This window comes from Anomaloglossus baeobatrachus, chromosome 2 (assembly GCF_048569485.1).
Source record: "Anomaloglossus baeobatrachus isolate aAnoBae1 chromosome 2, aAnoBae1.hap1, whole genome shotgun sequence".
Taxonomy (NCBI): domain Eukaryota; kingdom Metazoa; phylum Chordata; class Amphibia; order Anura; family Aromobatidae; genus Anomaloglossus; species Anomaloglossus baeobatrachus.
The window spans coordinates 749,809,414-749,825,005 of NC_134354.1; positions in this window are offsets into that span (position 1 = coordinate 749,809,414).

A 15,592-nucleotide genomic window follows, 5' to 3' on the forward strand; every position below is an offset into this window, starting at 1 on the left:
TTGCGGAGTATAAAGAGCTTAGAATCCTACTAAATGCAGTAGCAATAGCTTTTCCACAAACCGTCCAAAAATTATCCCTCTTTGCGAAGTATAAACAGCTTAGAATCCTACTAAATGCAGTACCAATAGCTTTTTCACAAGCCGTCCAAAAATTATCCCTTTAATTACAGAGACAAAATAGGTGTTCTGTTTTGAAAATTAAGTATTAGCTTCTCAAATAGATGATACCCAGTACGTCCTGACGAACGTCGCTGGGAATTTGGCTTTCCTGACAGCCGAACCTGAGCTCTCACAGCCAGGGATGGACCCCACGCCGTGCCTGGCTGATTAACCCCCTAAATGCCACAATTGATATTGATTGCAGCATTTAGGGGTCTGGGAGAGGGAAGCCGTTCCATCTCCCCTCCGATCGGTGCCCCTGCAATGTGAGTGTGAGGGCCATATTGTTGCCATGGTGACCCAAGGTCATCATAATGATCTCCGTGCCACCAAGGTACAGAAAGCCCCTGGGATCATGCCAGGAGCATGATTCCAGAAGCTTCTGCTATGCTGGTGCATTGCAATACATTATACCACTGATCAGTGCAGTAAAGAGTAATGCTAAGTAAAAAAAAAAAAAAGTAAAAGTAAATTGTAAAAATACAAAATAAAAGCAACCCCCCCGGAAATAAAGAATAAAAAAATGATTCCAATATATATATATATATATATATATATATATATATATATATATATATATATATATATATATATGTATATATATATATATGTATATATATATATATATATATATATATATATATGTATATATATATATATATATATATATATATATATATATATATATATATGTATATATATATATATATATATATATATATATATATATATATATATATATATATATATATATATATATATATATATAAACAAAAGTATGCATATTTGATACCCCTGCGTCCGTAACAACCCAGTCTATAAAACTGTCGCACTAGTTAATCCCTTCAGTGAGCACCGTAAAAAATAAAAAATAACAAAACCTTTGTCTTTTCATCATACAGCTGACAAAAAAAGTGAAATAAAACGCAATCAAAAAGTCATATATAAATAAAAATGGTATCACTGAAAACGGCATCTTGTCCTGAAAAAAACTATAGCTCTCAGAATACAGCAATGCAAAAAGTTTTTTTTTTATAAAATTCTTTCTATAGTGTAAAAGTCGTAAAATAAAAAAAACTATATATATATGTAGTATAGCTGTAATCCCACTGACCTGAAGAATAAATGTATCTTATCACTTTTATGACACGGTAAATGGTGCGTTAAAAAAATATATATATAAACAAATCCTGAGTTGCTGTTTCTTCTCGATTTTGCCTTACAAAAAGTGGAACAGAAAGCGATCAAAAAATATTGTGGCCCAAAATGGTACCAATAAAACCAACTCAGCAAGAAGTCCTCACTTGACTCTGTCGGCAGAATAATAAAAATACTATAGTCTTCAAAATTCAGTGATGCAAAAAAACTTTAATTTTAAAAAAGCGTTTTTAGTGTGATAGCAGCCAAACCTAAAAAAAATATATAAATCTGGTATCACTGTAATCGTACTGATGGGAGGAATTAAGCCGCCCAATCATTTGTACCACACAGTGAAAGGCTTAAATAATAAATAAATATAGCCATTTCTTCACCTGCTGTTGATTTGTTCATTCTGCCTCCCAAAGATTGCAGTACAGCGCGGCTCATATTTATACTGCACTCTATGCTGAGCGCTTACACAGTGGACTACGTGATACAGACAAAATTCCCAACCAAAAATTCACTGTAAAGAGGCAGATGGAGTCATTTTGACCTCATGTTTGGCCTGTGATCTGGTGTTGTCTATCTTTTTAAGCATCTTTTTAGGCGTGCACAAAACTACGGTCATCAATAGTTTTGCTCACTTTTGACAATACGAACACCACTGAACAGAAGCCAAACAGAGTCCGGAGTAACTCTGCTGCTTCATTATAGTGAATGGATCAGTCGGGGTTTTCATCTGAATCTCGTATTTCAGAGCTGTAGATGGAAACCCTGATGTAAGTGCTCAACATAGAGCACATGATAAACGTGGATCCAAAATGTTCTGTACTCCAAATTGCCACCAAAAAGCATCACTCAACCCACAAAAGACAGGTCCCTACTGACGTCCATTATCTATTAACACAAAAATATAGGGGACTTCTACGTTACTGGTAGCACAAAGGCTCTGGAAAATGCTATTGCTCGACCACTCAAAATACAAAACCAACAAAGCCCCCTCCATTTTGAGCCCCACAATGTACCTAAACCACAATTAGCATCCACATGTTTGGCATTATTGTAGTGAGGAGAGCCTTCTTAATTTACGGGGTGCTCATATCCAGAAGCACGAGCTGGGCACAATGTATGGGCACTACAATGTTCTGGGCACAACAAAGACTTATTTGACAATTTGAAATTCTCACAGATTCACTGCATTTGACACCATAGATGTTTTCCAGAGACTAAATCGTCATTATACCATTAGATGAATGCCCAGAGGGGTGTAATTTCCAAAATGTGGTCACTTGAGGGGGTTTCTGCTGTTCTGCTACATAGGGGCTGTGTAAATGGAGTCCGAAAACTATTCTCTGAAAATCTGTGTTCCAAAAAGCAAATAGCTCTCCTTCTCTCCCAAGCCCTGCGGTTTGGCCAAAGAGTACTGTACAATCACATGTGGGGTATTGCCACGTGCAGGAGAAATTGTGTAACACATTATGGAGCCTTTTCTATTTATTTTCCATGTGAAAATTGAAAATATGGGGTTAAAACAACATTTAACTATTTTTTCTTTAAGAACCAATAGTATCACATTTTGTGACACACCTGTAGTGTCAATATGCTAAATGCACCCCTGGATGAATTCATAGAGAGGTGCAGTTTGTAAAATGAGATCACTTGTGGGGGGTTTCTGCGGTTTTGGCACCTCAGGGGCTCTGCTAATGTGACATGGCACCCGCAAACTATTCCAACTAAATTGCACAATAAATAATACAGTCCATTATTGTCTGTTACCCTAGTGAAAATTAAACATTTCTGTGGTAATAAGGTATTTTTTAATTTTCACGGCTCAATGTTATAAAATTCTGTGAAACACCTGGCAATTCTATATGCCCACCAAACATCTAAATAAATTCCTTGAGAGGTCTAGTTTCCAAAATAGGGTCACTTGTGGGGGAGCTCCACTGTTCAAGCCCATCAAGGGTTCTCCGAATGCGGCATTGCAGCCGCTAACGAATCCAGGCAATTGTGCACTCTAAAACTCAAATGGCGCACCTTCCCTTCCAACCCCTGTTGTGCGACCAAACAGTAGATTTACACAAAATATGGGGTATCAGTCTACTCAGGAGAAATTGCACAACACATTGCACAGTGCATTTTCTCTTGTTGCCATTGTGAAAATGAAAAAAGTGGTGCTACAGTAACATTTTTCTATCACATTGGTCTCAAAAAGTTACTTCAAATGTGATGTGGTCCCTAAAAAACATGGTTTTGTAAATTTTGTTGGAATAATTAGAAATTGCTGATAAACTTTGAACCCTTCTAACTTCCAAACAAAAAAAAGATCTTTCAAAAATTGCGCTGATGTAAAGTAGACATGTGAGAAATGTAATTTATTAACTCTTTTGTGTATCGTAACTTTCTGGTTTAAGGCCATAAAAATTAAAAGTTTGAAAATTGAAATATTTTCAAACTTTTCGCCAATTTTCCAATATTTTCACAAATAAACGCAAACAATATTTTCCTAATTTTACTACTTTCAAGAAGTACAGTATGTACAGAAAAAAACAATCTCAGAATCACTGGAATATATTGAGGAGTTCCCGAGTTATTACTTGTACATCTTAAAGTGACAATGGTCAGAATCGAAAAAAATGGCAGTCATGAATGTGAAAACAGGCTGGGGAGAGAAAGGATTAAAGAGAACCTGTCATCTGGATAATGCATGTTAAAATGAAGCTATGGCCATAACAGCGCTATTATAATGATTTAATAGATACCTTCAATGAAGTAATCCGCAGCTTGGTTTTTGTTAAATCATCATTAGAAGTTTGAGTTTCCTAGCATCCAGGCGGGACTGTGGGTAGAGATTTCGGCACTGCCATGGCTCCGCCACTGCCTCTGGTATCTTTATCTTCTTCATGTTTTAATTTTCACGTCGTCCTAGTGTAGTGTGAGAAAGGGGTTAGTGGAACATTGGACCAAGGCACCAATCACTGACCTGGAGCAGCGTATCTGAACGGCTTCCGAATCTTCGCTGAAGCTACAGGTGATGGAAATAGGCTAAACGCTGGTAGGTAGCTGTCAAGGGCAGCACCAGGGGATCACGGTACTTCAGCAGCTGGCGTTACACGTATGGACATAACAGTCTCTGCTAATATGACCAGCATCAGCGGGCAAAATAGCATGTTTGGCCAAGATGGATGGATGTAAAAGCAGCGGCCGGACTGGATAGCAGCAGCAGCAGCAGCGGACAGTATCGTAAGAGCGGCCGGTGTGTATAAACGCAACTGCAGTGGACGGTATTGTAGGTGCAGCCAGGCTGAATGGTTTGCGGCAGCAGCAGCAGCAGGTATGGATAGTTGCAGCAGTAGTGGACTTGACATGCACTGGAACACAGATACAAACCGGTTATAAAGTACACAGCATAGTAACAGCAGCGGCAGCACAAAGGGACCTGAGAACTAGCAACGTATAGACAACGTTGCCCAGGCACCTCCCATAAAGGGAGGGTGCCTTAAATATCTGATGCCTCTCAGCAATAGGCTGAGAGGAACTTCTGGGTTACAGCGTACCAGCCCATTAAGAAAAGCGGAGTGTCCGTATGTGTGCCCTAAGGACACTCCCAGGAGTCCTGTGGAGCATCCGCAAGCGCCACAGGCTGGGGACGGAGCAGTGCTGCTGAGAAGGTGAGAGTGCCCGCGTCCCTGCCGGGAGAGAGGGCTAGGACTGTGTGTGGTCGCCGGTATTGGCTTTACACCTAGCCACAGGGAGCGCTTGCAGAGATTAATCTCCTGGCACATTGATCTCCTGGTTGTCTTTAGGAAAATGGTGCCTTAGCGGCGCTTGCGCACAATAATCTCCTGGCAGTCTTCAAGAAAGCGGTGCTGGTGGCAACACTTGTGCACATTGATCTCCTGACAGTCCTCAGAAAAACAGAGCAGTGGTGGTGCTTGCGCACACTGATCTCCTGACAGTTTTCAGGAAAAAAGAACCGTGGCGGAAGTTGTGCACATTAATCTCTTGGCAGTCTTCAAGAAAACAGTGCATGCACAGATTTATATCTTAGCTCAATGACGAGCCGAGATCTCAATCTGTAGATGCTTAACCACTGGCACCATTTTACTGTAGACCACCAGGAGATCAATCTGTGCATGTTTCTGCGCCATGTTACCGAAGCATACTGCAAGATCAATGCACAAGCGCTGCACGCGGGTAGGATGGGGTTGGCGCAAAATTTAACGATGCAGATAAAGACACCAGAGGCAATGGAGGGGCCAGGAAGAGCCAAAGATGCTGTTCACGGTCCCACCCCAATGCAGCAAAACCCAAACTACTAATGATGATTCAACAACAACCAGGCTGTGGAATTCTTCATAGAAGGAATCTATTGAATCAGTATAACAGCACCGTTTTGGCCATACCTTTACTTTAGTTTTGTCACGCTCCCCGGCTCCCGGTGTACTGCCCCGCGGGCTCGGCTGCGACCGCCGAGCCGCTCGGATCCATGCTCGTACGGTGGGTGGTGGCTCGAGCCTTTCATGGACCTGGGGGTCACGTTGCTCTGCAAGGGGGGTTGGCGCTACACGCAGGGACTTGATGGGGAAGTTCCACGGCCGGGGTCGCGGTGGTTTGGTTTGGGATGTAAGTTCGGGATGCCACCCACGGGTTGTGGTGAATAGATGGACACCACCGCTGCCGTTAACTAGGCCTCCCGGGGACGGTGTTGCGCAGCTTGGTGTTGACCCCTCCGTGGGTAGGGGAGTGATGGTCCCGGGGGCCCGAGGGAGGTGCTGAGGCGTGGGATCGGGTGCGGGCGTATGCTGAAGTGGTACTCACTATGACACAATACACTGGAGTCTCTGGTTAACCAAACGGGATGATGAACGGGGCCCGCAGCCGGCCGCAGCTTCTCCGTGAACAGGTTGGTGGTTTCCGCCTTTCTCCTGCACATTTTATATGAACGTTTGACTCCTATGCCTAAGCAACGGTAGTCCGCTCCCCGGCTTGCTGGTTGTCGGAAGAGCCCTGTTTGCCCGCAGACACTGGCCCTTTGGGTCTCTATGCCTTGGCGGTGGCTTTACCCAGTATGGTTGGGCTGTTGTCTTCTAACGGGTCTTGTGTGGGATAGGTCCTAAAGTCCAGTCCTCAATCAGTTGATTTGACTCAGCCCTGTCAGTTCGGGGCTTTGTACTGGGTCTGAGTACCCCTCCTGGTGCTCCGGTTTCCAATCAGTTTGGTACCGGCGGGCCACTGCCCGTCCCCGGTCCCTACGGTTCCACCGGCTGTAATCCCAGCTCCCGCAAGCGGCCACCGCCGTCCGCCTCCTTGCCAAAGGTGACTGGGCTCCGACCCAGCCACCTGAGTAGACTCCTGGCAGGCCTGGTCACAAGTCTGCTCTTGAACTCGTCCTTCCTCCTTCACTGTCAAGGCTACTCCTCACACTGCTCTAGAACTTCTGTCTGAACTTGTGTCTTTCCCGCCTCCAGGCTTGTGAACTCCTTGGTGGGCGGAGCCAACCGCCTGGCTCCATTCGCCCTGGTGTGGACATCAAACCTCGAGGGTGGTGACAAGGGTTTCTTGGTTGGCTGCTGTCACCTACTCGGGGAGGGGGTGATGTGTGTGTGTGTGACTACCTGGGACGACCTGACTAGTCCAGGGCGTCACACCGGCGCCGTCTGTCACTCACCGGTCCGGTTCCCAGTCCTTCTGCCCGCGGCTGCCCCCCCCCCACTCTCCCTCCTCTGCGTCCTCTGTGCCTTCTGCCCGCCGGTCCTGGCGTCTCCCTGCGACCCAGGACACTCTGTCTGGTCCCCCTGCATCTCCTGCACCACTTCCTGCTCTGGTCTCCGGCACACAAGCCTCACGCATGCGCATTAGGGCGCGCGCGCATTCACTTACCTCTTCTTAAAGGGCCAGCGTCCCGGAAACAGGATATGGTCAATTACAGGTACAGGGTATATTAGGACTTCCTTTCCATGTGGGCGGTGCCTGATCAACGTGTTCCCATAGCTAGGTGTTCAGGTCCCTCTGTGTCTTGTACCCAGATTAACCCTGTCTCTTCCACAGAGCCCGTCTGCCGTCCTGACCTGGTCCCAGAGTGCCGATTACCCAGGAGGTATCCCAGTGACTGTTTGCTGAGGATCCTGCCATCTCCCGTCAGCCTGAACCCGTCACCTGGACTTTACCTGGAAGCTCCAGCCTGCACGTCCCGCTGGATCCGGACCCCGTCAGCTGTGACTACTCGGCACCTGTACCCGGTTCCCGTCATCTGTCCTGCCTCCGGTTCCCATTGGACTATTAGTCAGCTCCCGTGACAATCTCTGAAGGACCCGTACCCCGTACTCCCTGTGTTCCAGCTGCCGTGCATTTAGGCCCTCTGGTGGGGTGACCAGACAGTCCCTGTATAGGGGTTAGCTCTTGGTTGCCTCTCTGGGGGAGTCCGGTGCACGGTCCCGTGAATCCACCTCCAGGACGTTACAAGTTTACATTGCATGATTCTGATAACAGGTCCTCTTTAAAGCTCCATAGTGTATTTATTTTATTTCATCCCCAGAATTATATCACTAATGTTTTTTCCTTGTCTGTAGTAAACGACTTACAAGCCACCGTTTTCTACGGGTGTCAGTATGGCTTCTTTTTCATCATCTTGCGACTGACTGGAAGTAATTTCTAATGGTCACTATGGCTCGTAATGTCAGTCTATGAGAGCCTCATTCTTTAGGGAGCTTTACACGCAATGACATTGCTAACAATATGTCATTGGGGGTCACGGAATTCGTGGCCCACATCTGGTCTCGTTAGCGATGTCGTTGCGTGTGACACGTATGAGCGACTGCTAACGATCAAAAATACTTACCTAATCGTTGATCGTTGACATGTCATTCAAATCCCAAATATCGTTGCTGGTGCTGGACGCAGGTTGTTCGTCGTTCCTGCGGCAGCACACATCGCTACGTGTGACACGCCAGGAACGACGAACAACAGCATTCCTGCGTTCTCCGGCAACGAGGTGGGAGTGACGTTTATGTTGCTGCTCTCCGCCCCTCCGCTTCTATTGGTGGCCCGCTGTGTGACGTCGCTGTGACGCCGCACGAACCGCCCCCTTAGAAAAGAGGTTGTTCACCGGCCACAGCGACGTTGCTAGGAAGGTAAGTTTGTGTGACGCGCACTACCGATATTGTTCGCCACGGGCAGCGATTTGCCCATGACGCAGAACCGACGGGGGGCAGGTGCTTTCACCAGCGACATCGCTAGCGATGTCGCTGCGTGTAAAGCAGCCTTTAGTCTCTTTGGCTTACATTGAGAAGTGACTTTCGATCTGCCCAGCAAAGACTGGAGTGATTCGACTAGTCACAACTCCAATCACATTGACCAGACCGGCGCAATCACATTGACCAGACCGGCGCCAGAAACAACAGTAGCTGGAGACCGTTAAGCATTTTACTACAGCTTGACATTAGTGATACCACTCAGGTACTGAACTAAAAACAAATATATTTACCTGTTTAATTGTCCAATTTAACAATGTCTTAATTAAAAACTAAAATGTAAGCATTCTTTAGAATATTTTTAAAAAAAACAAACAAACAAAAAAAACCCCAAAAAATTCCTTGGATGGTAACAAAAATCTAGACAGATTCACATCCCAAAAGCAAGTATCTGGAACAGTTCTTTGTATTCATATGTTGTGTGTGTATATGTTTAATATTGGACTATTAGAACAATGTAGTGGGCTAAAAATGAAATAGCACTGTGTGCAGTTTGGTAGGTAAACATTTGTGTGTAAATTCCTGAATTATGAAGATTTCTCATTTGGTGCTTAAAAAAAATATTGTTGCTTGTGCCTCTCAAAATGTAGAAATCCCACTTTCTGTGACACACAAGCCTTGGATTCACAATTTGGTTTTGTTAATAAAATTAGCACTGAGGGCTTTAATATTGCCCTTATTGTTTGGAGTGTCTGAATAATAAGCTGCTGGTACTGCAGTACACCACAGATCAATTAGTTCTCAGTCACACTAAGTCACTGTACAGCTACAGGACTTCCCTATACTGTTAGATCCAGATATACAGTATTTGGAGAGTGATTTTGGCTGTGCATGCCGCTATTTTTTATTTAAAATGAAAGAACAGCGATGTAATTCAAGTGCAAACTTTCAGATTTAATTAAAAAATTGAACAAAAATATCCTATGAAACGTTTAGGAAATGCAACCATTTTTCTTCAAAGCCTCCTCATTTCAGGGCTCAAAAGTAATTTTATAAATTTACTTTACCCTAAATAAAATGTTTATTTTTTATATTTTGTAGAGAATCCTTTGCCGGCAATGACTATCTTAAGTCTGGAAGCCATGGATGTCAACAAAAGTTTGGTTACCACCTTTGTGACTTCAATTGTTATTATTATTGTTATTATTATTATTTACTACGAGGGGCTGCTGATAAGTCTTTGGCTTTGTGATTTTCTTTGTTTCTATGGTAACAAATGTTACATCACATGAAAACGTTATGTGTCAAATATATGTTTTCAAAATTTTGTGTTAGATGGTTATGGCAACAGTGTTCTACGCACGTGGGAAAACAAAATGGCGCAGTCCAGTATGATATTCACAGCAACTGAGAGCAGAGGAGGGATAAAATTCTTGTTTCTGCAAGGAAAGTCCGCTAAGAATATTCATGGTGATATGTCGCAGACATTGGGGGGGATCAATGCCCTTCATATTCCACAGTTAAGAACTGGGTTGCCAAATTTAAAACGGGCGACTTCAGGACCAATAATGAGGAATGTCCTGGACGACAGAGAGTGGTTGTTCCGGAGATCGTCGATGCTGTGCACAACCTCATACTGGAGAATCCACGAATTTCAGCTAAAGCAATAGCAGACATCATGGGGATTTCCCATGAACGTGTTTGTGTCATTATCCATGAACATTTGGACATGAGGAAGCGATCTGCAAAGTGAGTCCCCAAATGTTTGTCAACAGATCAGAGACGCATGCGAGTGAAAACTTCCCCATCCATAGTATCATAGTATCATAGTTTTTAAGGTTGAAGGGAGACTCTAAGTCCATCTAGTTCAACCTGTAGCCTAACATGTTGATCCAGAGGAAGGCAAAAAAACCCCAATGTGGCAAACAAGTTCCAATGGGGAAAAAATTTCCTTCCTGACTCCACATCCGGCAATCAGACTAGTTCCCTGGATCAATACCCTGTCATAAAATCTAATATACATAACTGGTAATATTACATTTTTCAAGAAAGGCGTCCAGGCTCTGCTTAAATGTTAGTAGTGAATCACTCATTACAACATCATGTGGCAGAGAGTTCCATAGTCTCACTGCTCGTACAGTAAAGAATCCTCGTCTGTGATTATGATTAAACCTTCTTTCCTCAAGACGTAGTGGATGCCCCCGTGTTCCAGTCGCAGGCCTTGGTGTAAAAAGATCTTTGGAAAGGTCTCTGTACTGTCCCCTCATATATTTATACATTGTGATTAGATCCCCCCTAAGCCTTCGTTTTTCCAAACTAAATAACCCCAAGTTTAATAACCTGTCTTGGTATTGCAGCCCACCCATTCCTCTAATAATCTTGGTGGCTCTTCTCTGCACCCTCTCCAGTTCAGCTATGTCCTTCTTATATATCGGTGACCAGAATTGTACACAGTATTCTAAGTGTGGTCGCACTAGTGACTTGTACAGAGGTAGAACTATATTTTTTTCATGAACACTTATACCTCTTTTAATACATCCCATTATTTTATTAGCCCTGGCAGCAGCTGCCTGACACTGTCCACTAAAGTGAAGTTTACCATCCACCAATACACCCAAGTCTTTTTCTGTGTCTGTTTTACCCAGTGTTCTACGATTAAGTACATAATCATAAATGTTATTTCCTCTACCCAAGTGCATGACCTTACATTTATCTACATTAAACTTCAATTGCCACTTCTCAGCCCAATCCTCCAATTTACATAAATCTCCCTGTAATATAAAATTATCCTCCTCTGTATTGATTACCCTGCAGAGTTTAGTATCATCTGCAAATATTGAAATTCTACTCCGCATGCCCCCAACAAGGTCATTTATAAATATGTTGAAAAGAAGTGGGCCCAATACTGACCCCTGTGGTACCCCACTATGAACTGAGACCCAGTCCGAGTACGTACCATTAATAACCACCCTTTGTTTCCTATCACTTAGCCAGTTTTTAACCCAGTTACACATATTTTCCCCTATCCCCATTATTCTCATTTTATGTACCAACCTTTTGTGTGGCACCGTATCAAAAGCTTTTGAAAAGTCCATATACACAACATCCACTGCATTTCCCTGGTCCAGACTTGAACTTACCTCTTCATAGAAGCTGATCAAATTAGTTTGACAGGATCGATCCCTCATAAACCCATGTTGATACTCTGTCATAAGGTTATTTTTCTTGAGATACTCCAATATAGCATCTCTCAAGAAACCCTCAAGGATTTTACCAACCGTAGAGGTTAAACTTACCGGCCTATAATTTCCCGGCTCAGTTTTTGTCCCCTTTTTGAATATTGGCACCACATTTGCTATGCGCCAGTCCTGCGGTACCGACCCTGTTATTAAGGAATCTGAGAAGATTAAAAATAATGGTCTATCTATCACAGAACTCAATTCCTGTAGTACTCTGGGGTGTATGCCATCCGGGCCCGGAGATTTGTCAACCTTAGTGATTTCGAGGCGGCGGCGTACTTCCTGCTGGGTTAAGCAGGTAATATTCAAGTGTGAATTTATGGTATCACTGGTCATGTCATCTGCCATGGCATTTTCTTGTATAAAAACCGTAGAAAAAAAGTCATTCAGCAGGTTGGCTTTACCCTCATCCCCTTCCACCATTTCACCAAGACTATTTTTAAGGGGGCCAACACTATCGCTTTTCAGTTTTTTACTGTTTATGTAGTTAAAGAATATTTTAGGATTATTTTTACTTTCTCTCGCAATGAGTCTCTCTGTCTCAAACTTAGCTAACTTAATTTGCTTTTTACATATTTTATTTAATTTTCTATAATTATATAATGCCTCATCACTACCTACCCTCTTTAATTCTTTTAAGGCTTTCTGTTTTTCTTTTATTGCTTCCCTTACAGCTCTATTTAGCCATAGGGGTTTCCTCCTATTTCTAGCATGTTTGTTCCCATAGGGTATATTTTCTGCACAAGCCCTATTCAGGATGCTCATAAAAGTCTCCCATTTGCTTTGTGTACTTTTATTACTTAGTACATCATCCCAGTTTATTGCACTAAGATCATCTCTCAACCGTTTAAAATTTGCTTTCCTGAAGTTTAGTGTCCTTGTAGCCCCTCTACTAGACATCTTACTAAAGAATACATGAAAACTTATTATTTTGTGATCACTATTCCCCAAGTAACCCCCAACTTGTATATTTGATATGCGGTCTGGCCTATTGTCACTGTTTCCAGACTGATAAAAACTTCCTGGATTGATTGGTCACTATGGATGAGACCTGGATTTATTTGTATGACCCTGAAAACAAGAAGCAGTCAAAAAAGTGGAGGCACAGTGGTTCTCCTCATCCAAAGAAGTTCAGGGTGCAAAAATCAGCCACTAAGGTGTTGGCATCTGTGTTCTGCGATAAGGACGGCGTGCTACTAGTGGACTACCTTCAAAAGGGTTCCACCATCAATGCAAGGTATTTCATTGAACTTTTGGACCAACTGAAAGCAGCTCTGAAGGCCAAACGGTGTGGCAAGCTGTCCAAAGGAATCTTGTTCCTGCAAGACAACACCTCTGCTCACACTGCACAAGCGACCACGGCAAAACTGGCAGAGCTGGGCTTCCAGCTGGTTGACCATCCACCTTCTTCACCAGATCTAGCTCCCTCCAACTATCATCTGTTTCCAAACCTGAAAAAAAACCCTCAAGGGTACCAAATTTCACACCATTTCTGATGCAATGGCTGCTATGGATGCCTGGTTCGAGGCACAACTGAAAACCTTCTTTTTGCTAGGCTTACAGAACCTGGAATACTGATGTAAGAAGTGTGTTGACATCAGTGGAGAGTATGTGGAATAAATGTAAAGTTTCATCATCCTATCTCATTTTTTTCTGGGTAAAGCCAAAGACTTATCAGCAGCCCCTCGTATTATAGCGCCATTTATTCTATGGTACTTTACAAGTGAAAAAGGTATACATATAAAACAAGCACGATAATCATTAACAATATAAAACAGAATGGTACCGGAGGAGAGAGGACCCTGCCCATGAGGGCTCATAGTCTACATGGGTTGGGTGAGGAAACCATAGGTGAGGGTAGAGCTCGTTGGGCATTGGTATAGTGGACTGAGGGTTATTGCAGGTTGTAGGCTTGTTGGAAAAGGTGGGTTTCAGGTTCCTTTTGAAGGTTTCCAAGGTGAGAGTCTCATATATTGGGGTAGAAAGTTCCAGAGTATGGGGGAGGCATGAGAGAAATCTTGTATGTGATTGTGGGAAGAGGAGATGAGAGGGGAGTAGAGAAGGAGATCTTGTGAAGATCTGATGTTGCGTGCAGGTAGGTACCTGGAGACTAGGTCACAGATCTATGGAGGAGACAGGTTTTGGATGGCTTTGTATGTCATGGTTAGTGTTTTGAACTGGAGTCTTTGGGAAATGGGAAGCCAGTTGCTTGTTTGTGGGTTTTTCTGCCTGAAGTTATGTCTTCAGGATGTGAAATGCAGCTTGATGGGGATGAGATCAGGTTAGTGATGGTAAACCCAAAATGTAAAGTTCGGGGTCTTCTCAGGGAAGTCTGTGTTATGCAGGCTTCACACGGTACGATCTATCGTGCGATTGCACGAGCGATCGTACCCGCCCCCGTCGTTTGTGCGTCACAGGCAATTAGTTGTCCGTGGCGCACAAAGTCGTTAAACCCCCGTCACATGTACTTACCTGCTGAGCGACCTCGCTGTGGGCGGCGAACATCCACTTCCTGAAGGGGGAGGGATGTGCGACGTCACACAGCGGCCGGCCAATAGAAGCGGAGGGGCGGAGATGAACGGGACGTAAACATCCCGCCCACCTCCTTCCTTCCGCATTGCCAACGGGAGCCGCGGGACACAGGTAAGCTGTGTTCATCGTTCCTGGGGTGTCACATGGAGCGATGTGTGCTGCACCGGGTACGATGAACAACCGGCGCCATTAAAAATAAACAATTTTTTAAAAGTAAGCGAGGAGTACACGACTCACGATTTGTTAGCGATTCTGCATCGCTCGGAGGTGTCACACGAAACGACATCGCAAGCGATGCCGGATGTGCGTCACGAAAACCATGACCCCGACGATGCATGGCGCGATAACTCGTCTCGTGTGACGCCCGCATTACTGTTCAGGTTCGACCAACCGGACAAAAAAAGGAAGCAAAATTGAGATTAAAGCAGAACTATTATACTTACCAAGTTTCCGCACAGCTGTCACACAGATTCCACTTCCGCTCATTAAACCTTATTAGGCCCTGTGCGCACTTACCGGATTTGGCCGCGGATTTTCCGCGGATTTGCTGCATGTTTCGGTGCAGAAAATGTTCATAACATCTCTGCAGTGAATCACCAGCAAATCCTATGGAGAAAAAAAATCCTGTGCGCACTGGGCGGAATTTGACAGCTGCATGTTTTGCTGCGGGAATCCCGCAGCAAAAACAAGTGCATGTCACTTCTTTTCCGCACATCGCTGCGGGATTTCCCTCCATTGACTCAATGTTAATCATGAAATCCCGCAGGGAATAACGCAGGCAGCAAATTCTGTGCGGTTCACTGCGTTTTCCTGCGTTATTCCCTGCGGTATTTCGCGGTTTACCTCCGGTAATGTACATCGCCTGTCTGCGGTTTGCAGGGAAGTGATGTCATTACAGGAAGAGGAAGCCGTGCAGAGAGTAAACACACACACATCACAGACATAGACACAGACACATAGAACACACATAGAAAGAAAACGGAAATATAGGAAAAAAAGAACGTGGGCTCCGCTGCATATTCACCTTGCAGCCGAGGTAAGCACACAGCGGCGGCCCGGTATTCTCAGGCTGGGGAGGGAGAGGGGCAGGGGTAATGTCCCCCGCCTCACTCCCCCTCCGGCAGCCGAGAATATCAGCCGCAGCTGCCCCGGCACTGTCGCATCTGTGTCGCCCTGGGCAAGCCAGGGGACACAGGTCACACACCACCACACCCCACACTCCAGGTAGGCACATCACAGCTAACCTACAAATCCTTGTTGCCTTCCTCCAGAGGTTGATGATGCACACCAGGGGGTGGGCCAGGCGGTTGGCTCCGCCCACCAAGGAGC